The sequence below is a fragment of the Chamaea fasciata genome, unplaced genomic scaffold, assembly GCF_029207755.1.
Source record: "Chamaea fasciata isolate MVZ Bird 193981 ecotype frontalis unplaced genomic scaffold, bChaFas1.0.hap1 SCAF_7, whole genome shotgun sequence".
In the NCBI taxonomy this organism is placed as follows: Eukaryota; Metazoa; Chordata; class Aves; order Passeriformes; family Sylviidae; genus Chamaea; species Chamaea fasciata.
In genome coordinates, this window is record NW_027094092.1 from 23,147,710 (window position 1) to 23,172,775 (window position 25,066).

The 25,066-nt window shown below is 40.0% G+C and overlaps 1 protein-coding gene across 2 annotated transcripts in view; it reads right to left on the bottom strand.

Annotated features, from left to right (window-relative positions):
* The window catches only part of FUT8 (fucosyltransferase 8), a 108,529-nt gene extending 84,006 nt beyond the window's left edge, over positions 1-24,523 (bottom strand). For both annotated transcript variants that reach the window (XM_066187915.1, XM_066187913.1), the window contains exons 1-2: positions 24,417-24,523; positions 3,420-3,497 (exon numbers count right to left, since the gene is read on the bottom strand). The gene's annotated coding sequence lies outside the window, so the exon portion shown is untranslated. The remainder of the gene's footprint in view (positions 1-3,419; positions 3,498-24,416) is intronic.
* Between the last annotated feature and the right edge of the window lie 543 nt (positions 24,524-25,066).

Below are 25,066 nucleotides of genomic sequence, written 5' to 3' on the forward strand. Positions count from 1 at the left end.
CAGCACCTTTTGCAAAAAGCTGTCCTCCCTATGCTTCATTCACAAAAGACATAGACAATTAAGGGGGGAAAATTTTTGCTCCTTAATCAGCCTATTATTTCAACCTCTCCTCACAGGTCTTGGATCAAGTGTTATATTTTCAACACCATTTTCTTCTGGAATCCCAAATTTGGCAAGATAATTTTGATTTCTTTGCATCCATTAAGCGCACAGTTCCAAATTGGACACAATGACCTAGTTGACTCCATTTCTACCCTAGGTTGTGCAAAGAGATTTACATCACTTTTACAGTGTTGAATGACAGTGCTTTCATTTACTCATCCTGGTGTGATGTTACATTCTCAGAACTACTTTTTGTGCACGACACCCTCAATTTAAGGTCAGCTCTTAACTCTCAATCTCTTTCTTCAGAACTCTCAGCCATTCCTTATCCTGGACTCACCTGTTTTCCTTCCCTTTAATTTAAAAGCAGTATTTTAAGTTTGCCCTTAAATGGCTTGAAACCCATTTTCCCCTGCTCATTCTAATTTCTTGCTTCATGTTAAATTCCCCTCCAGTCTTCCAACCTCTCTGCAGTGCCTCAGCCTGGTATCATTTTTCACCGCAGTAAATGTGTGTGTCAATGGATCCATTAGCATCCTCTTTTCTTGAAAAGAAAAACATTAAAGACTGTTGTTTGTGCTGCTGCATCAGAAATGACTTATCTAGAACACTTTTAACAAAGAATATAGTTCAGAGAGACAGAGGATCAGGAAGCAATCTTTCAAAGAAGAATCCAAGCTAAATGCCTACCAGGATAGAAGAGCACACTGAAGCCAAATGTTAGAACAACAAACAGACTTTGCTGATCCTCAGGCAAGAGGGAAAGTAGCAAGTAAGATCATAGATACTCCAGAACCACAGAGGGACAGTCCTGATAAAACGGCAGGGCTAAATCAGCAACTTATCCTCCTGACACAGTATATTTAGAAATGTAGAAACAGAGAATATCTATCCGAGACTTTAGGTGCCCCTACAATAAATAAAACTCAAGATATACAGGCCTTTTCCAGAGATTAGTTTATCTTGAAAAGCCTATCGCATATTAATCCAACTTACAGAATATCCGAGAAAGGATAAGAAAATGTTTTAGAATGCAATAAAAAATGTTGATTTGATCTTTATTTCTCAACAAACTACAGAACAGTAGTTCATAGACAGAATGGATTAGACTAAGTGTGAAACATGATTCGGAAAAAAAAAAAAAAAAAGGAAAGACTACCATGGAAACATTCTTTTATATCTGAAAATAATCAGGAAAAAATATTAAATAAGTATATGGATGGTAATACAGTTTTCGCAAGCCAGGCTGTGATAGCAGAAAATAATTCCAAATGCAGCTTGTTACAAAATGTGACCAGAAGCAGGAATCCAGCATGATCCATGGATTGCATAATCAAGTAATACAGGAAAGATATCACCTTCACTGTAGTGCTCAGTTACTTTCTCAACCCACCAGCTGTACCTAGATCTTACCTAGACACCTAGCCCAAATCACCTTTCCTCCACTATTCAACCTCCCTCAGTAGCTGAGCAATGTATATACCAAACAACTGGTTTAACTACAGCTCCAGGCACTGCAGTTTATAGACCTGCACAAATCCTTTTAATTATCCTCCCACACAAACTAAACAGAAAAGGCAAGAAGAGGTTTCATGCACTTCTCAACTACTGTGCCTCTTTCTTGCTAAAGGAAGGAACACATCTCTGCTAAAGACAGTCAAACCATCACCACAGCTTCCAGATAAATCAAGTCAGTGTGAACACTGAAAAACAGGAAGTACAAAAGTAAGTAATTACATATGCATGCATGCCTGCAACCAGGCTTTCACAAAGAAACAAACTTTTATTTTCAAAACGTCAAATCAAGATACAAACTGTTGTATTACATAACATCATGTACAAGGGACCAGCCAATTCCGACTACAAGTGAGGTTTTGAGAAGTCATGAAAGTTCTTCTACCTTTCATTCATTTTCAGAGCCTGGAGCACAGAGATACTAAACATTGAGCTGGAGAGTTGGAGGGTGGAGTGGGGGAAAGACTGTTACAGATTTCCTAGTTACCTGCAAAGATTTTTTCCCCTCTGAATCATTGTTCCTACTTTATACCAATAAACCATTCTGACTAACTGCAGTGGCTGGGAGGCATCTGAGAAGATTAGCCACTTCTAGTCTTCTGAAGCTTCCACAGAAGCCTGTTCTTCTCCAAAGTCAAATCATGTATTCCCAGCCTAACAACCTCAAGACAGCATTACCACAAACTTCTGGGATCAGGAAGCAGAAACAAGACCTCTCACCAACAGGAAGCAGTCACAACAGCTAACCCAGTTTCAAGACACCTACCTGGACACTGGACATTTGGAAAGCTGTCACCATATTCTTTTTTTCTGGCTTGGCCAGAAAGTCCCTAGAACATTATTTGAAATCCCACTTCTTTTTTTTCTTTTTTTTTAATAAACAATTCATTAAACTCTTACAGTGCCACAGTACTTCTAGTACAATAAGTGCACAAAATAAATCAAAATAATTAAGAGCACTTTAGGTATTGCCAGCTTGACAACCACTAGTGAAGTTGGGTGAACTGTAAAAGCATCAAACCTGCAACAAATTTGCATGAACTCTTAGTCTAATTTGTTCAAATGCAGAAGTTCAAGAAATTTTCACAACTTTCTTACCATAGTTAAGACTACTGATCATAACAGTCTTTTTCTACAGTTGCATAAAGAACAATTGCATAATATGTTTGGTTTCCAACTTTACACCCAGATTCATATTTCAGTGAATTCATTCATTAAGCATTCTTCTCAAAATGAAGACAGTTACCTTTCTGTTAAGTTTTATTTAAATAAAAAAATGTGTCCTCAAACATGACTATTGTGGGACTTGCGCAGGGCTTCAAAACCATAAGAATCTGAAGCATTAACTACCACTGGATCTGGGATATCCCAGAGCACACAGTAATTTCCACCCACAACAGCCTAGGTACTTATAGATCTTGAAAAACTTCATGGAGTAGGGCCTGTGCCCAGCCTCTGCAGAAGTACAGCTGATCTCTGATAAATACATGGAATATCTGCAATACAGAAATACTGCCAAAAAAATACAGGATTTTGAACAGAATACAAAGGGTACATAACAAACCTACCAAAGAATTTCTCTTTTTAGAGATGAGAAGCAAAGAGGGGAAGGGAAAGAAATAGGTGTAAGGCGACAAAAGGTGAAATGGGTATCTGATTGACCCATTTTGTCAGCGACCAGTGAAAAGTGAAGGACCTGGCCTCTCTTTTGCAATTTCCTTTTCTCAACCGACAAAGATTTATCAACAGAAGAGCAGTTTTCAGTTGTGAAGGCAACATCACAAAGAATGAGAAGCACTTACATGTAGTAATTATTGTTCAAATTAATACTTTTGGGGAATCTTCTTCCTCACTCTCATTTTGAAGCATAGGCCAATTTTCTGAAAGTAGAAGAGGAAAAGATCATTAGTTTTTATCACAGAATCATTTAGGTTAGAAAAGACCTTTAAGATCATCAAGTCCAGCCATAAACCTACCACTGCCAAGTCCACCACTAAACCATGTCCTTAAGAGCCACACCTACATATCCAGGACACTCAACAACTTCACTGGGCAGCCTGTTAGACTGCTTGACAACTCTCTGAGTGAAGAAACAATTGTTTTAAACAAAATCTTACTTTGGAATTATCAAGGCATGGAGTTTGTACATCATTTCCTAATGGTTGCCTCACTAATTCAGAATGGCAGCACACTACCAAACCAAACTTTGATTCCTGGCCATTTAACAGAAAAGCAATCAAAAGCTGCACTATCAGACACTGAAACAGCAATAAATTGGTTGTTGAAAAAGCTTATTTGTGAACCTGACTTCAAGGAAAGGAATGAAAGCAAGAAAAAAGAAATAAACAGGAAACCGATTAAAGCAACAATAGTTCCAGGAACAGGAACAAAGGAAAAAAAATTATAAATGTTTCAGATAACTGACTTTTACTGCAATGAGAATTCTGACAAATTAGTCTTATTTTTGAATAAAAATTAAGTAATTTTCTATTTCAAAGAAAAGCTTCAGCAGCTGTACTGCTAAATGAACAAGATGAACTGGCAACTCTAAAGCTCTCAAAAGCAGCAACAGTGATAAAAAACAAATCTGAATTCAGTGTTTTCCTATTCATGTAATAAATTATTTAAAGTAATCAGCACCTACAAAGTCAGAGTCCATGAACTTCCAAAAACAGAAAGCCTCAGGGAAATAGGGAGATAGCCTTTTTTCACTTCTATCTGAGATTGATAGTTTGGGTATATTTTGGCTAAGACACTCAATGAAAAGGTTATAGCTTTTGCTGTGATAAAGTATCTCAGAAATTCAAACAAAAAAATACAACCCGGTTACTCCACGTATAAAAGGAACATCAGGAAAAATAACTCATTCTTTTATTGTAGCTCTCATCAAATCAGCTACACTGCCTGCTTCACAAAAATGGAGAGGTGAAAACTTTCAGCTGAAGGTGACTCAAGAAGCCAAGCAGAACAAAATTTGGAGTCCACATGTTCCAAGAGGTAGCCCTACAGGGAACACATTAGAGCATGGTCTAGAAGGATGCTTACTCTTACTTTTGTATGAAGCACTATGATGTATTTTCTTACAAGTTCATATTTCCAACCTCATTAACAAGTAGAAGGTAGTACATTATGTGAGATGTACATATGGAAAAATGGGTTTAGACAGATTGGCTCATGGTAAACGTGAAGTGGAAACATTTACATTTCATATAACAAAAAGAACTATTACTAAATTTACAAGCTGATTTATCTGTAAGCAATAAAATTGCAAGCAGTACCAAAAGGCCTTCCAGTCCTACCAGGCTGGGCTAATCACTATGTCCTACATTACTAAGAGGACAGAAATAAAGCTCTTCGGGGTTTTTCCCCACAGTTCTACAAAAAGAACAGACAGTCACTTTACATAAATTATGATTATCTTAAAACAGCCAGCCTTTTCTGAAACATTCAAAACTACCAAAAATATACAGTTTTACAGCCTAGTATTGCCAATAAATCCCTGAGATTTGAATTCTATTCGAAATGTAAAAACTGAAAGTATTTTAAAAAATCTTTGCATTTGTGCTTCCACCACTTCAAGGGTATTTACAAATATAACTAATTAGACAGTGGTTCCTTCCAGACAAATTTGCCCTCTTCCACAGATCTTTTTGGAAATAAAAGTCATGAAGCAATCTTTTGGAGAGGAAATTTTAGTTATATGCCCAATTCTGACTTGGAATTACTGGATGTACACGGACTCATCATTACCTTTCTTCTTTTTTTTTTTTTTAATTAATCTATTTATAAAAGAAATACACATCCTTATAAAGGATTCGATAACGTGCAGTGTTCAATCCAGTCTCCTGCATTAAAACCAAAACTAAGTCCAAAACATTTCACCAAAACTTTTCATATACTTCAAGTTGCATTTTAAAAAGACACAAAATTTGAAAGCACAAGAGCAAGGTAATAGAGTTCAAGGATGCCACGCTTTAGTGACTGCAGCTACAGAAGTGTTAGATGAAAATACCTGCATCACCTTAGGAATACAGAGGGTTGCAGCAAGGAGGAAGGAAAAAAGGAAACACTTCTCCCAGCCCTTCTCCATTTGACTGGGGCAAACTGATTTAACTCTGAACACAGACACTAGACCCATATGCCAGGCCAGAACTACTTTCCCAATACCACAGGACGGATCAGATTCATCACTCAAAATCCCACCTTTAGAGAGTGGCAAACTGTCTCTGATTCAGAAGACGATAAACTATGCTAAAAAGATAAAAAATTAAATATTCGCTTTAGATACATACAAGATACCCAAGGTAGCTCTGAGGAACAGCATTTGTAAAACTGAAAACTTTATGACAAATAACAATCAAATATTTCCTGTTTTGCAGAGAAGTGCACAGGATACTTTTTGCAGTTCAATTTGGTACAGGAGGTTCCCCTTCAAACAAGCTTTGATTACCACTGGTTTGAGAAGGACATACAAGCTGGTCGATGAAATTCCACTTTCAATCAAACCAGATCTGGGAGCATTATTCCTCAATATGCGTCAAAATAAGTACAAAAGACAAAGATCTCCCCACACTTGCTTTTATTTGCCACAGTACCTTGCTACTTTGACTTTGTTCTAAGAGTACACCATTTTTAACACCACAAACAACAACTGGGAACAAAATTTAGTATCATTAAGTGCTAATCCTTTACAGAAGAAAATATAAAATAGTTGCATTAAGGTACAAAGTCTCAGCATGATATTGAAATTTTGATACATAATGGTTCCTCAAGGCACCAACTCAGAACACTCTGCAAAACTGATGTAGTACACACAACAGTGCACAATCCCCTGACTTCTTTCATGGACATATTAAAGGGTCAAATGAAGAGTTTAGTAATAAAAAAAAGTCCCAAATATAAATATATTTTAAACCTATCCATTTGCCAGGAGGTAGGTGACTCAGAAGGTAATAAACCTATGTAACACTGTAAAGCTCTCAAGTACTTTCCTGCTCCTCTCCTTCAAGACACACCAGTCCAACCACTGGACTGGTTTCTCCCTTTTATTTACATGGCCCTACCTGACACATGCCATTATTCCTGGAAGACACATCACTGTTGTTCAGTGTCTGTAGGCCCACATTTTTCACTTTGCAAAGTTTCGTGTATGCTAGAGTGACATGGCTAATACATTACACTATTGCATGTGTAGTGCAAATTTGGGGAAAATTTGGAAAAACACTTCAAGCACTGGACCTTTCTGCTCTCTCAAATCCAGGAAAACATATGTTTCTTTTCCCCAGAGTTCCACTTTTTCTCAGCCATGTGAAGTGCCATCTGTGCTTCCCAGCCTGGCAGGCTAAAACTCTGCTGTCATTCAAATCACCAGTGAGCAAATTAAAGGCAAAGACTGTCCTCTTTAATAAAATAACAAGACTTACAAATGGCAACCTAGATCACAGCTCCAAAGAAATGAGTGGCAAGTGTGGGTAGCTAAAGGGTCACAGGGAGGAGAAGGTGGCAAACAGTAGAGTATCTCCAGAGCTTCCTTGTAAATTTCTGCTTCTCAGCAAACACAAGAACTATGGGAATAAAAACAAGGGTAGATGGAAATCTCGGAAAATAAACAAAAATATAACTCAACTGGCACAACACATTTCGTGAGATACTCCATCCTGTTAGAAGGCATACTTGGCTCAGGGAAGACAGATATATAGGGTAGGGCAGGAAATCTTATCTTGAAAATCTTAAGATTAGTATATGTGTTCTGAAATACAGAATGTAACAGAAGCCAAACACTCCACATAACATTAGAATGGAGAAGTTAGTGAGCAGGAAAATGTAAACCTCTTATAAATTACCAAACCAGAAAATTTAAGTGGATGAGGGAGTTGGATGGACTGTTGAGATTGGTTGGTTGGTTGATTGGTTGCTTGCTTGCTTGCTTGGGGGGGGTTGTTTGTTTTTTGGGGTTTTTTGGTTGTTGGGTATGGTTTGGGTTTTTTTTTCCTAGACAGCTAGCAGAATCATTCAAAGCTTAAGATTTAATATTAATGATTCACAGAGTAGACCTTTTAGGAAGCAGATCACAGATAAACTGAGTTAACCTCTAGTTGGTAACTGGCTTAACTATTGCCTTTACAATACAATGCCTTACAAAGTTAACCTTAAAGGTTTCATCAATATATTAATGACCAAAACTTTCCCAGACACTGAAATGCAAATCATCATGTCAGAACAAGTCCTGAAATACTTCTGATAAAGGCCAACTGCACTCTCCCAGCCTCTGGGAATAGTCTGAGGGTTATCACATGGCTGGGAAAACTTCCAACAGTACTGCGGACACAGCTACCTGTTTTAAGACTGAAAGATTAACAGAAAGGACAAATCTCAATCTGTGCCAGCTGTCCTCTGTAACAGACAATAGTCCACTTCATTAGTGATGATGCAGTCAAAAGGGATTTGAAATCAAACCAGCTTAAGGAAACTAAAATTAAGTACAGATAAAGTCTGGAAAAGTACATTGAAAAAGAGGAGAAAGTAGTAACTATCTTCAGAAATTCAACCAAAAGAATGAGAAAATTAAAAGAAAATCACACAAAAAGAACACTCTGTGTAGACACAGGCTAATGAATGAAGAGACTGGGAAAAAAGCTGTCAGGAAAATCCAATTAAAAATGTTGTTAAGTGAGAATACAGTCAACATACAGAAGAAATAACAATCTACAAGCTGAAATGCTGGCAAAACCCGTTCATTTAAAATCAGGTCAAGAAACAGAATTTGAAAAAAATCAAACCTGGGTTTGAATTTGAGGGAGGAAATTGCTCATGCAGTACAGCCTCATGTTTATTTGCTACTAGTTCCAGTAATAGTTCAAAAGAGAAAGTTCATCCTACCAAAAGACAATGTTTGACAGTCACAGGAAAAAAAAATCAGCATGCTTCACAGAAGAAGAAAGACGCTACCATACATGTCACTGAAAAACAACTATGATGTTGAAAACACAACACAAAGGAACACGGCTGTAAGTCAATTTTAAAAAAAGGCTTATTTGTTTCTAGTTCATATTTATTAAAAAAAAGGTAGAGAAGCTTGCTATTAATTTTGCAGGATCATTATAAACCGTGGAATTTAATTGACACTATCAAAGTTCTGACATAAACCAGGTAAATTTTTTTAAAAATTAAAAATTTACACTTTACTATCCACTGCAAATACCAGCTATGCCTACAAATATCATTACTCAAATCTTTTACAGTCAAAGAACATTTATATTGAAAGAGATGTGAACACACAAGAGAAATACCACCACCAACAAAATTATTAAAAATCCTCTATGTGTGAAATTGAAATAATTCATTTAGCAAATTGAAAAAAAGAAACCACATTTCCTATTGTGCCTTAGGTGCCTCACCCTTTTCCTTCTTCATTTTTTTCTACCTTCTGAAAAAGTAAGTTCTCCAAACCTACCCACAATGAGCACATGGTTTGATTTTGCTCTGGAAATTATACTAGGAATTTGTACATAATTTCATCTTTCCTTTAAAGCTTTTCAAACAAGAACCAAATAAAAATCATAGCACTTTATTCCAAAGTCTACCATCGATCAGCTTGAGTGACTCTGCTTTTATGAACTGACTGGTCAAGTAGCACTGCATTAACAAGATTGTGGTCAACCTCACTGCTGTGACTCAGACCCATACCAGCAGCTGTGCAGATTTCAAAGACAGTATCAATTCTGTACTGCTGCCACTGCTCCTCCCTGGGAAGGCTAAGAACAGATGCAAGCAGCACTCAGCAACCAGGAAGCTGAGAAAAAAAGGAACACACAACACTGCTTCCCTTGAGAGAGCAGTGCAGCTTCATGTTTACCAGACACGGTAAATGTTCATGTTTATCAGACAGGTTAATCAAAGGTAGATCTTCAAACAAATCTTCAAACAAAGTCAAGAAGACTATCAAAGTTAAGATCCTGGCAATTAAGATCAAAGAAGTGGTCAGGGATTTTCAATAACAAAATCTGAAAGATCTTCCTGCAATGTCTGTTAGGTGCCTGATAATGACGGAAGCTAAAAATCTGTATAAAATATAATTTTATCAGTATAAATATTTGTTTTGGTTTGGGAAGACAGGTATCTGCCAGGTAAAAAAAGCTGGAGTTTCCTTTGGAATGGAGAGTGTAAACCCTTCCCTCTCACTCTTTTTTTTTTTTTTTTTAATTATAAATTTACAATCAGAGGCTCTTAGGCAAAGATTTGGGAAATAGGAATAGCAGTTCTTTACTAGTATGTATTACAAAGCAAACAAACACAAAAAAAAAAAAAAAACCACTCAAACTACAGCATTAATAACAAAAGAAAACAGTACCAAGAACCTTGAGGGCTTTGTTTCACAAAACCCAGGGCAGTTTGGTTTCGGTGTCCCTGCAGGATCCTCAGAGCACCAAGCTGAAACAGTGGAAAAGTCCCGGGCTGGTAGCTGGGATGGCAGGGTGTCCCGGCAGGCAGGGGCAGGATGTCCCGGCAGGGCAGGGGGTGCAGGGTCACGCTGTAGCAAGAGGAGCAGCGCCGAAGAAGACGAAGGCGAGGCAGAACCGGCCCAGCTCCCGCGGGTGACAGGGAAAACTCAGGATTCAGGCCGAACCGGTGATAGTAGATTTCCCAGGACAGGATCCCTTTGGCCACAGTGAAACTCTTCCAGCCAGCAACAGCCGTTCTCTCTCTCCCCGAACGCAGGAAAAAGAAGAGCCCGCAGCTGCCTCAAGCTCTGTCTTTTACCTGCGTTTTCTCCCCCTTCCAACTCTGTCCACCTCTTTGTTTCGGTTAAGTACTCTCAAGTATCCAACACTTGGTCTCCTTGGTAACTTATGGGGAAAAAATTCTTTAGAGAAAGAAGGAACAAACCTAACCCCTAACAATATTATACAGAAAACCCATGCAATTTAAATCATTCAGTTCAACAGAAAATGAACTTGAATATATTTCTTGATACTACAGACCAAGTTTTATAGAACTTAAATGTTAGGGAGAAAAACATGTACTAATACTAAAGTACATTTCATTTCAGAGAGATTCCAGGTCTTTTAAATTGCTGGTATTTGAAAAATTTTTTACATCTTTTCCTTGAGCAGGCTTCACCAGAAACAGACTAAAAGAGCGTCATATTAAGAGACTATTCCTTCAAATGTACGCTTCAATGTTCCTCCTGAAGTGGTTGTTATTTTCCTATCTCCCACTTTTACTATCCATTAGCCAATCTTGTATAGCTTTCTTACTCCTCTCATACTTAATTTATGAAGAAAATGTTTAGCAAATTATATATACATCCTTCCTAGTTAGGGATAAAAAGCAAAAAAGTTACATATTGATTTTCAGTCAAGTTGAATTTCAACTTTTTTCTCTTTCAGTTTATAATGTATAAAGGAGAGCAGACAGACCCTGCAATGAATTTACTATGGGTTAAAGGCTCCCCAAAAAAGTGCTTCATTCATACCCAAAGCAAGTACACATTGGTAGTAAGTCAGGTTTCCTTATACTACCCAAAGACTGTGGTATGAGCCACTCCATGTGACCAGTATAATCTGGTATAATTATACAGTTTTGTATAAAGATCTGCCTATTAGCATATAATATGGATATGTCTAATCTATACTATACAAATAACCCAGTTTTCAAACAGCAAAGACCTTTATAAATTGTTTAATAAATTCTGTTTTCCTTTGTAAGCAGCTGCTTCATTGAACCACAGATCACCCCTTCCCATCAGACAAGAGATGCTGACAGACACCAAGCAAAAAAAACAAGGCAGTATTCAAACACCAAGAGATACAGAATCATGAAAATAGGATTCCTGCTAAATCCTGATCCCAGCAACAGGAGGAAAAGAAAAGGTAGTATATGGATGAACTCTGGGAAACATAAAATAAAAGACATTGAGATAATACTAAAAAAAAGCATATGTAATCTTAAGCCTAATATACAAGCAAAATTTGTAGCGGCTTTCACTGTGCACTTAGTTTTACAGAGATGTAGTTTGACATGAGCGCTGTCCATCACTGAACTCATTAGAGAGCCTACTGGATAAAGAAGGACAAACTTGTCACTACACTTCATACATTTCCATCAGGAAATAGAAAGTCTAAAGGTGAAAAAGTGCAAGATAAAAGACAGATGAGAGACAAAATGTTTTGTTGAAGCTCAAAATGCACCCTCAAGAACTAATGAGTCTGCCTTCCAAATATCTTTTCTCTACACAATATTGTCACCAATTACACGTATGTAATTAGTGCAATTAAGGGGAGACAGACACCGGTAATAGTACAAGTGTTTTTAGAAATCAGTTCAAATGACAATATTCCATTTTGGTTTATGGTTGTTTATTCTTAAATAATGTCACACTCTATTTTTTATGTTAGTGCATACTAACTGCACACCTGGGACTATCCACTTTCAAAATAACAGTAAGTCCTCACACAGCATATCCAAACACAGCTGAAGAATTCTCAGATGGGAGTCCACAGTTCACAGCATTTCTTTATCTACAATCATATTTGACCTAACATATGAATAAAAAATAAAAGCCATAATCTAAGCCCTGAGCTCTAGATACAATTCAACACCGGGTGATGACAGTAAATAAACACCATATTAATAAAATCTTTTCAAACAACAGCCAAGAAAAGAACTGTCCAAAGGAACACACCAAATGGTTCTGTTTCACAGTACTAAGGATTTCAAAAAGGACAGTTAAAACTATGACCTTTTTTTATAAGATACGCTTAAACCAGATAAATAATCAATTTCATTGTGGTTGCTTCTGCCAGGGACAGTAAGAAGTTAAATACTACACAACTGTAGAAGACTTCAAGAGAAAAGCCACTAACAAAAGGTTATCAATCTAAAGATTCCCTATTTGCTTACGACTCCAAGGATCTCTTGCATAACAGAATGGCACAGAGAACATTAAGTACACAAGCAGTTCTTTACTGTCCTAGAAGTCAGATCACAATAAACCCCTTAAGGAAACAAAAAACTGGCTACAAAACATGTTTGACTTGCAGTTGCCAGTGAGTTTTACTCACTATTTACAAATCTCTCAGCAGGAAACAATTTTCAGGAATACCCAGGTTGCACCTTTGTGTCTAACACAGTATGACCATATTGTAGCATTTCATATCAGTGTCACGAGGCAACATATTTAAATGAAAATCTAAAGACTGAAAAAGTGTTTCTGTATTTATATTAGTTATATAAACATGAAAAAGTCAAAAGATATGACTCAGCATGAAAGCGGTTCAGAATCTGCATGCACCTTCAAGATAGCATTCTGAAATAAACAAGACACAATTCCGCTTACTATTTTTCACACTTGTTTTCAAATATAACCATGTAATTGATACCCTGGTTAACACTTCTGATGGGACACTAAACTATTACCTCCATTTACTAGCTCAGATTTTTGAAAGCATAAAAAATTAGTCATATAAATCTATAAAATCAAAAAGCCAAGATTAATCATTTCATTTTCTACACAATCTATAGCAAAACACCTCTCCTGTGAGGAAAGACTGACAGAATTGGGTTTGTTCAGCCTGAAAGAGAGAAGGCTTCAGGATAACCTAATTGCTGCCTTCCAGTACCTGAAGGCAGCCTGCAAGAAAGACAGAGAGGGATCTTTGATAAGACTACGTAGGGGCAGGGCAACAGGGGATGGCTTCAAACTGAGAATAGATCTAGAACAGATAACAAGAAGAAATTGTTTCCTGTGAGGGTGGTGAGACACTGAAATAGGCTGCCTGGAGAAGTTGTGGATGCCCCATCCCTCGAAGCATTCAAGGCCAGGCTAGGGCTCTGAGAAACCTGGTCTAGGGAAAGGTATCCCTGCCCATCGCAGGGGGGTTGGACCTGAATGATCTTTAAGGCCCCTTCCTACACAAACCATTCTATGACTCCATGATATTCAGGATATCATACCAATGCCTTAAACAGGACGGGACGACTTGAAAATACCTGAAAATCTGTACTTTATTGTACCACAGTCAATTTTATGCTTGTCTTGCAAATCTCTCCTCTAAGAAAAGAAGGATGTTATGTAAGCAAGAGTAAACCTGGAATCAGACAGGTCAGAGTACTACAAAAGGGATCCCCAAAGTTAACAAATATAAAAGGACCAATCATCGATCAGATGGGGCAAAGGGGAATACATGTCACATCAACAAAAACTGCAGATAAAAAAAGACTTAGATTTAATCTTTTTCCTAATGACAACTGATGTCCACTTGACAAAAAAAGTTGGATAATAGGGTATTTTAACCACTGGTGAAACCTGTAACTGTGAACAAACCAGCACTGGGGACATGCATGCAGTTAACTAATCCACTTCGCAAGCATACGAATGTGACAGTCCCTCTCTATCCTTGTGAAGAATGAGCAAGTCCACCCCAAAGAGCCACAGCACTTAAACAGCAAACCTGAGACTGATACAGCTGGAATGGTAAATGTACTCACAATCTACATAAGAACATGTACCACAAAAGGCACAGTCTTGGAAGTCTTAACTGAAAATACAGTTGGGCACAAAACTGTGACTGTCTCTTCAAAGCCAGGATAGCAGGATCTTATCTGCTGCAGGACTTCAGGAAACAGTGGATTTGAAGTAAGTAAAAATCAATGCTCTGTAAAACAGTATTTCAGACTCATTCTTTGGAAAGTCTAGCATCAAAACATCTCTGGTGAAGAGATGCCGGCATATCCTGTTACATCTCAACACATGGTTTTATGACCCTATGTCAGATTTCAGCACTTGGGATATTTCCTATTCTTGTCCCAACAGCTTGAAGCAACTAGACGCGTTCAGTGCGTCTGAGGATAAACTGCAAGTGACTTCATGCACACACACAGAAGAGTCTTAAGAGAAAGCAAGTGAATACAGCCCATGTTCTCTCAGCTCTCCTGCAGACACAGAATCTGCAGAATTATTAACATTACCTATGCATCATGCTGCAGTACGTTGTACAGGAAAACCAAACAAGTATTTTAAATTATGCTGATCTCTCTGTATCTCATATGTATGCCTGGCTCCTTGAGAGACCAGTATTTCTTTGCTCTACTTATACTGAATTCCTCATCTGTAAGAGCACTATCTGTTGTAATTAAGTGAAGAAAGAAAAAAGGGCTTTCTCACATGCATTTGAAGGAACCTGCTGCCACTGAAAAAAAAATTACATCAGAAAAAAACATCAATAACCTGCTAGGGAACATCTCCTGCTCCTAGGAAGTACACAAAGCATATATCTGCAGAATTTGAAAACACTGTCATAGGGTGTAATGTAAGCTGCCATAGTACCAAAATTGCCATCCATCTCGACAGCCTGGCAGAGCAAACTTCCGAGTATTGATACCTAGTCCAGCATCACTTCATTGACGTTAAAAGAAAAAAAACATTGCAAAGAGAACGTCTAGCAGTTCAGTCCAAAACCCAGACTGCTGAATAAGCATCTGCAATGAAGAATAACTCAAGGGGAACATCTTTCAATGCCACTGAATGCCTCCAGTGGGCCACATGAGGAAAAAGGTGTAATTCATGCTGTCCTAGCTGCTATAACTTAAAAACACCCCAAGCAATAGACAGATCAAAAAGTCAGATGCTGTACTGTTAAAAAACAAATCCCGAGATAACTGTGAAACAGATTTAGTTATTGAACAGAAATGTGAAGACATGCATTGAGACGATTGTAAACTGTGAACAAGTCATTCTAAATCCAGACTACAGAAAAAGGAAGGGCAGAGACTATCTAAGCACACTGAGACATGGCCCAAGACCACAAAGGTGTCTCAGTGAAACCCTCAAAAGTAAGGAAAACATTTATGTTTGATTTTAAGTTTTTCTCCTGTATATTCAAATCCTGCCCTAAATAAGAAACAAATGCTTGTCTAGGCAGCTGAGAGAAACTAAAGACACAGGTCACAGCCCTGCCATGAATGGTTTTATACAACCCAGGGTGGGAGAAAATCAAAAAGGGGGTATGGGGAGAGAGTATCCATCGACATATTACATCCACATTAGGTGATTGTATCCTTGAGAGGGAATAGTTTTTGTTGTTGCCATGTGAGCACTGATCGTCAAACAAAGAAACTTGTTGAGCAAACACCCAAAAGGAGAAAAAAAGTGAGCTAAGTATAGCATATCAGGTATACTAAATATTTTATCATCATAAATAGAGGCACAGAGCTAAAGACAAAGGTTCCAGGCAATCTGAAAGCTCACATTCTGAACTTGGTCAAGCGGATTTTCCTTAGAAGCAAAGGTTTTAAGATAAAAGTTTTATAATTGAATACATTAATAATTTAAACAAATATTCTTACAAATATTTTCTGTGAACTCTTCAATAACCAGCATATTGGATAAATACTTACTCTAATATTTATTACATACATGCATAAAAACACCTTCAAAAAAATAAACTCCAAAAAGCTTAACAAATATATTGGTATCCATACAAATCAGATTTACCTTGAAAAGTTACGGTATCACTGTGCAAATAAATTATGGTGAAGTTAAACATAAGTAATATAATAAAGATGAACATTGGGAGGTTATTGGAAGAGAATTCCTACTGCTCTTCTACAAAACCTTTTGTAAAAGCAATGCTTTGAAGAAAGAGTTTAATTCACAGCAAATCAAAATTGATGTCCATAAGATATTCACAGCAATGTCCCATAAGCTTCTAAAGAGTCTGTAGCATGCAGAATTAATAATGTCATGGTGATATTTATTGCTATTAACTGCCTCACAAAAGAAATCCTCTAACATTACAGAAAATTATTCATCATACTATAAGATTATGAAGCAAACATATAATGAAAACACACTCCTAAAAAGCATTTACATTCAGAATATTGCTACCACAAAGCAACTGAAGCAGCACAAACTTCATCAAGATCTAGATCGACCAACAGATGAAGTATTTATTTCTACCATGTAATATTTTCTGAAAATAAATTATGCACATTTTTCTTTATAAATATCTAATATATGAAGGTACTAAACACAATCGTTGATTCATGGAAACTATCCTTTGCTGTGGAAATCACCATTTGTTTTAGGGAGACTACCTAAAGAGTACAGGTTTAAAAATACAAATGAAGAGGCAAAAACCTCAGAAAAAGATCATACATCATACAACATCTCATACTTAAATAACAGAAATGAAAAAAATGAAAGATAAATTTTAAATATACATATACAGCCAGCCTGTTATTTCAGAGTAGTTCTCGGCTACGGGCAACTCTTCTGATTTGAAGACTTTTAGCCAAAAGTCTTCCAAAACAGTTACTAAGCTCCTTGCATCTTAGGACAACTTCTCTTCCTTTACTTATTCCCCACCCTGAAAATGTGGCAGGGGAGGAAGAAAAGAGCAGGAAGAAACAATAATCATGTGAGGAATTTAGTATATAATATTTGGGGGTGGGAGGGGGGGCGAAATCAGAATTGATTGCAGCTGATTTAACAGATCATCAGAAAATCATCACCTTGAAATGATGCATTATGGGCTACATAATATGAATTTACATACTTATCATGACAAATGACCAAGAGACATCACCAATTTTTAAGGCTGACAGGTACTTCCTTGTAGAAGAATCATTTTTCAGTTTAAGTTGCCAAAGGCTTTTCAAGATGAGCCATTCTGTGTCAGGTGTCCATGTCAAAGCTGCTTCAACATTTACATGGTATGCAAAATGTATTTTTCCTCTTTCCAAGGAAAGCTACATAAAAATACACTCTCACCTCATTACAAGAGGTTATTTTTCTTCAAAAGGTTTAATCAGTCGTATGCTTTAAGCTCTACATGTATCTTTCTAAGAGACAGCAAAATGCTTACCCTGACATACAAGTGATGCTTCTGTCAAGCTCACTGTAATGTTACTGTTACTGATTTTGTTTTGATATGTTGCAGCTGAGCCACCTACATATTCTGTCTGTACTTACTCCACTCCTGTAAGGCTTCTGGGAACTAAAGATCCACAGCTGTAGACTCACAGGATATCAGAGCTTGGAAGGGACCTCCACATGTCCCTCAGTCCAATCTTCTGCTCAAAGTCAGATATGAGATAAACGTGAGTTGCTCAGCTTTCCTGTTTGGGTCCTGAAAACCTCTAAGACAGAAGCTACACAACTTCTCGGGTCAACCTCTTACACAGCTTCAATACCCCCATGGAAAGAGTTTTTCCTTATATCCAGCCTGAACCTTCTTTGTTTCAATTTATGAACACTGCCTTGAGTTCTCTCACCACACATCTCAGTAAAAGAGCCTGACTCCAGAGATGTCCTCAAAAAAAACCAGTATGTTGTTGGTTGATCCCACTGAGATCACTGGTTTCTCCAGCTGAACAAACCTATCTCTCTCAGCCTCTCCTCACACGACAAGTGTTCCAGCTCCCTAATCATCTTGGTAATCTTCCACCAACTTCCCTTCTAACTATCAATGTCTTTCTTTTCCAAAACTGGGCACAGCACTCTAGATGCAGTCTAATGAGCACCAAGTAGAGAGAGACAACAACTTCCCTCCATCTGCTGGCTATGTTCCTTCTCATAGAGACCAGGATGTTGATGCCCCTCTTTTCTTTAGGCTGAGAGTCGGGGTTGTTTGCACTTTCCTGTGAAAGTGGTGGAACCCTGGACCAGGTTGCCCAGCAAGGCTGGAGATACCCCATCCCTGGAAGTGTTCCAGCTAGGCTGGATGGGGCTCTGAACAACCTGGTCTAGTGGAAGGTGTCCCTGCCCATGGCAGAACTGGACCATCTTTTACATACCTTTGTATAGGGTCTGACTGAGATAAGAGTTCTTTTTTCTTTTTGTCTTTTCCTTAGCAGCCCTCAGTGCTGGGTTTTGCATTGGTAGGTGGGAACCATTCTGTGATTCTGCAGGGGCTTCTGCTGCTGATCCATGGTCAGAGTGCTGTCTGCCAGGACCCTAAGTTTCTCCAGCAGAGCTGCCTTCCAGCCTGTCAGCCCCCAGCCTGTATCACAGAAAGGTGCTCCTCTTTCACCAGTGCAGTTGTTCTTGCATAAAGCTCCAGATGGGCATTGTGTTCACAGTGACAAAATCCATCTGAATAGCAGACCCATGGTCATGTATAGCAACTATTTCCCTCCAGTTTGGTGTCATCTGCAAGCACAAGAGCACACTTTGTCACTATTCAGGACAAATCCCTGCAGTACCCCTCTTGTTAGCAATATGTGTCCTTATATGATACATTAAAAATCTTGGTAAAGTCCAGGAAAACTAAATCTACTGTTCTTACCTCATCCAAACATTCAGTCAGCTTGCCACTGAAGGCAATCTGCGTTGTTATGCTTGATTTACCTGTGATAAATCCATGCAGATTGGTCCCATTCACTTCCTTCTTGTGACCAGAAACGCACCCCAAGAACACCCATGCCCTTATTTTCCCAGTGACACAAAGGAAACTACCCAGTTTGTATTTTTTGGGCTGTATTTTGGCCTTTTTTGGAGGGTGCAATATATGCATTTGTTCAGCCATTGGGAGGGTCTTCTGGTATCCAAGATGCTTCAAAGGTGATGGGGAAGGACCTCGCTGTGGCCCCGGCCAGCTCTTTGACTCACAGGCACAGTCCATTTGGCCCCATACACTGACAGGATTTGAGTTCTCTCAGTAATCCCCAAATGAATCCTCAGCCACTGCTGGCAGCTACTCTCCTCAAATCCTTGTTACTATACACAGAGGCCTGTGAGACCTTTCTGGCAATGTCTCACTAAGGAACAGAGGGATTAGGGTACCCCAGCCTTATCTGTAACCACTGCCACTATGACACACCACATTCCAAAAGAGGCTTGTATTTTAATTGCCCTGCTTTTCACTACTCCAGTGCTAGAAGAAACTCTTCTTGCTGCCCTTGATCTCCCTCCTAAATGTCATCTCTAGGTGAGCATCTGCCCTCTTGATGTCATCCCTACATACCAGGATAATTTTTCTAAATTTCTCCCTTGTAGCCTGTCCCAGCTGCCACTGTTTGTACCTCCCATTTTTGCACTGCAGCTCAGACATGAGTTCCCCACAAAGTCAAGCTCATCTCTCAATAGGCCTGCTTGCTTTCCTGACTATCAAGATGAATCACTGGCATCTAAATTTATTCCCAGTGATACCCCTGCTGGATCCAACAAGTATGAAAACATAAGCTATCCATGTAAACAAAAGGGGGGAAAAGAGAGGAGCCAATAAAATTTGATTAAAGAAAGAACTGCAATGTGGGAAAAAGCTGATACAGTTGACACAGTGAACACAATCTAGAGTTTGGGATACAGACCAAGTCTGAGACAGGTAGGAAAGCAAAAAACAAATTCAGATGAGGGAAGCCAGAAAGAATGAAGCACAAAACTGAAAGTGGAGAACTACGGAAGACAGTACAGGAGCCAGTGGAAATGCACAACACAGAAAGGAGAGATCCTTTTTTACGACAGAGAACTGGATGTGAAACTGAGGGTAGTGGACAGAAACCTGAGACAGCAGATAGGACTATGAAAAGCCAGAAAGGATTCAAACAGTGAAAGAAACTGGGATAAACAATTTATGAGTTAAAACCTCCATGCACAGCAGTACTGGATGTCAGATAAGAAGCCCTTTAGCAAGACACAAACTGTTTACTTGGGGAAAATAGGATAGCGATAAAAATTTCAGAATTGGGCAAAGAAGATTGGGATGGAGATATCACACAAGGAATAAGCAGAAAAATCAGCATCCATCAGAACATGCTCACTCCCAGAGACTGGAACAGAACCCAGGATTCCAGAGCTTCACCTCTACTTTCAAACACTTAAAAATCTCAGAAAACCACACACAGACAACATCATTTGGAGCACAGTTGAATTACAAATTACTAGTATCACATTCCCAACTAGCTCAAGTGGCACAAGTCTCATGGCAAAATAGAAAAATTTTGGTGTTTTTAAAGACTTACATGCTATATGCATGTTAGTCATATGTGCAATCCCACAGGATAGAGTTTTCTCTTGTCCACCAGCCTTGCTGACTTTTTTTTTAATCTAAAACGTTGAACATTTTGGTTATGTGAAAAGAATTTTATAGAGTTTTATAGAGTTGACTATCAAAAACCTAACCATTGGTTCAAAAAAAATATACAGTCACATCACAAAAATCAAAGGTTATTTGATTTTGTTCTCTGTGCCCTTGTGCCCAAGGTACTCTTGCTGTGTTACTGAACAAAGTGTTAGAAAAAAAAAAAACAACATTATATTATATAAGGACCTTGCCATATGCACTGCAAATGTTGGCAAGTGTGCTGTTAATAAGTAAGGTATTGTAGGAAAAGTGAGGGAATTATTACTGTCCTGGAAATTTTTACTTTCTTCTTCTTTCTTGCACACAGAAATCTTTAAAATAAAAAAAAATCTTTATATATTAAATCTTTAAAATAAAAAAAATATATATATTAAAAAACCCATAAACTTTTAATGAGCAATCCACTCTTCATCAAAAATATGTACTTAGTACCTTGGGGTTAACGCTGCAACAGATCTAAGTATTTATACCTGCAGCCTAAATCAACACACACCATACTAAAAATCTAGCAATCAAGTCTTTTCTAGATATGCATTCATGGATCCCTGTTGAGAGGTTTATTAAAAACAACAACAAAAAAGCCAGATTATTGTTAGTAAATTAGACCTTTATGGGAAAACATCTTAGAACACATAAATCATTAAAACACTGATAGATTATTTTGAAAAATCATATCATAAAGGTCCTAAATTGGATATCCAGCACAAAGGAATACATAATATATCTCAGGAGACGTGTGAAAATATTACTAGTGAAACATGCAGGCACTAGAGACTGAAGGTAATGAAACAGCAATAGAGGAAATTAAGAAAGTACAGTATGAACAGCACATAAACAAATAGTGAGGCCACACATTATTTGATACCAAGAAAAAGGATTCAGTATCGCACACTGAACACCATCTATGCCATTCTATGCTATATACTGAAAGCAACATTGTAGGGAAAAATGTAACATTTAACCTTACACTTACAGGCCACATTACATGTCTTACAAGAATCTCTAATTCTGCCATTTCATGATTTATAAGAGCTTGATCTTGCAATTTCAAAGTTCTTTGGATACAGTTTTTCTTGCACAATAGCAAAACACATAGTCTATTTCCCTAAAAAAATCCCACATCACTTCACTTGCAGATTGCTTTCATCATACAAGAGATGCATATTAATGCAATCATACAGAGCATGCATCATCTATATTTGTTTTCCTTACTGTATTAGAAGCATATTCTATGACCAAACAACAAGCTTTTGAAGGAGTCCAGAAAATTGTCACTTTTGCTTTGACACTAGCTCCCCCTCCAGACCAGATTAAGATTATAGTAATGATTTTTTACTTTAATTCTGACTCTGCAACAAGATACAAATACTCAAATCCAAACCTTCTTCATCTTTATCCACTGAAATGTCAATAAACAGACTGACTTGATAAACTATAAATAAAATTATCATTTATTATTTTTAACTGCATACATTCCAAGCCTGGGAAAATCATTTGGTATAGAAAAGATGTGACAGATAAAGCACCTATCCCATACAGCCACACAAAAACAGAAATGGACTGAAAATAAAATATTTATGCTGTGAATGGTGTGCAAAACTGGTGTATAATACTATACAATAAGCATTCAATTACACAATCAAGTCTCTATTTGCAGTCTCAAAAAAGTGATCATAAACCACAGATGTCAAACCACATGTGGTTTAGTACAATCTTTACTGATTCACTTAAGGTGAAGTAGCTCCATTTCTACTCCAGCAATTATAGCTAACATTTTTTTTTCTCGTATTAGCTAGAACTAGTAAATTTTAAGTTGTTTAGCTCATGAAACTGCCAAAATTTTAAACAAATGAAGGCAACAGACTAAAAGGGAAAGCTACAACTTCTGACTGTCCGTATTTCCCAGCTGTCAAATGTCCTGGCAGCTACTAAAAGAGTAAATTTGCCTGATTCAACACTCCAAGTTGATTATTCCTGCCTTTCCCTCATATCTGAACTTCTTGCTCAGAAAATATGAGTAATTAATTATACTTCCAACTTTGAAAAAGGCTGTCTTATTACACGTAGTTGGGAAAATATGCAAACTTTGCAATATGCTAGTGTGCCTGCTTAAGGTACATACACATATGAAACCCTAACAAGCATCAATAAAAATCTGGCAGTAAGCATACCTGCAATAACAGAGAAACAGACGCTACTGGAAATACATCAAAGCAGAGTCACCAACTCCTCATAGCTAGTTTTCTTTAATAATGAAAGGGATTGTAACAGTCATCTGTAAAAGCACCCCAAGCACCAGCAGCACAGGCAAGCTGGCCACTTATTTGCTTTCGCAGTTCAGACTCTTCTGAAGTTTTTGATGACTTCTAGTGGAAAATTACTCGGAAAAATAAATAAGATTTATACTATAATATCAAGAAACCTTTTCAGGCTCACTCTTTCTGAAGTATTTACTCCATTAACTTTCAGGCCTAGACATTAAGATACTGTACTAAGGGATAGAAAGAGTATGTATATATATATATATATATATATATATATATATATATATATATATATACACATGTATAATGAAACATACAATTTTCAGCGGATGTGTATGTTTCAGTATACAAACACACACACACAGAGAACAAGAGGTGTCAAGTGCTAATACAAGATCGCAGATGAAGTACAAGAATGTTCTGAACACAGGGCTGCTCCCCACATCCATGTGTGCGGTGAGGGCAACAGGAATTGCCCCAAGGAAGTTGCAGTCTTTCAACAAGCAATTTTACAGCTGATGCCTTTGCCCTTAGGCTTCTTGGTACAACCTGCACCACGGCACTGTTATAGCTCCTGCCTCCTGTACCCTCAACCAGGAGCTTCTGAAAGCAGAGGGTCACAGCCTGGTCTTTGCAGCGCATCAGAACACAGCGCACACACCATTTGCACACTCGTGTGAAAGACTTGAGCATACGTCAAGCACTAATTCGCCTAGGGGTAAATCGCCAGAGCCTTACCAGTAACAGGATCCACGACCAAAGTCAGTTGTACCGAAATACAGGAAAGGTCGCCGTGGGAAAAGCCCCAGGCAACAACCAATGGCTCTTGTACCCGTGTCAGACAAGCACTTTCTCGAGGTACCAGGCGGCCCTAGAGAGTGAGGTCCGTCCTCAAAGCCCACGTTTCCCGTGTATTCCTCCCTGCCAAAAGCAGGCGTCCCCTCGGGCGGCTGCAGTTCCCGGGACAAGGAAAGTTGGAGGCCGCCTCCCGCGCCCTACGGCCGCGGCGCACGGGACGGCGGCAGCCGCGCTCCGCGCTGCGGGAACCCCGCCGCCCGCGCCGCGCCCGGGGCAACGCCGCCGCCCGGGGCTCGCACGCATCTCCCTCCCGGGCCCGGCCCGGCCCCGCCGCCGACGGGGATGCCCCGGCCGCCTGCCGAGCCCCGGCCTCCCCTTCCTCCGCCGCGCTCTCCGGCGATCTCAGGCCCCACCAGCGACACTCAGGTGAGGGAGCCCACGGGGACCCCGGCACACGGCGGGGACCGGCCTCCTCCCCGCCATCACCACCCCGGCGGCGGCGGCAGCGGTTGCCGAGCAGCACCCGAGTCGCAAAAGCGGCGCCGCCAGGCCCGGGGAAGGGATGGGGAGCGCTGGCCAGAGCAGCCCCGTCTCGCCTCGGTAACCGCTTCCCCGCCGCCGCGGCTGCCGCCGAGCCCCCGCATCCCCTTACCGGAGTGCCGGCGCCGCCGGCGGAGCCCGCGCCGGCGCTGCTGCGGGTGCCGGCCGGGGGGAGCGGCGGGAGGAGACGGAAGCAGGAACCCGCCGGCGGCGGAGCGGAGCTGGCGGGGACGGGGCGCCGGGCGCGGGCAGGGCGCGCGCCGAGGGCGGGGAGCGGCGCGCGGGCAGCTGTGACAGCGGCGCACGGCCCGGGCAGCGCGCGCCCCCGCGAGCGCGGTAGGAAGAGCCGCGCCGCGGGCGCGCGCCTGGCGGGGGAAGCAGCCTATGGGAGCGCGAGCCGGGCCCCGGTGCCGCGGGAGCGCCCCCGTCACGGAGCGCCGGAGCGCGCATGCGCGCCCCGGACCTCAGAGCGCCGCCGCTCCCCCCCGCCCCGCCGCCTCCTCCCGCGCGCCCCCGCCCCGGGAGCGGCCGGGACGGGCTGGGCAGCGGTCCCGCACCGCTGCGCGGGAGCGGGACCGCGGGGCGGCGGCGAGAGCCCGCGGGAGCGGCCGCCTTTAGCCCGGCGATGGGCGGGAGCGCGGAGCAGCAGCGCCCGGCGCCGCGGCGGTCCTGCCTCCCGCCTGGGAGCGCGGTGGGCATGGGGCGCGGGGGCGGCGTTGCAGGGCACCCCTGAGCTGCCGTTTGATCCCGCCGGGAAGGCGT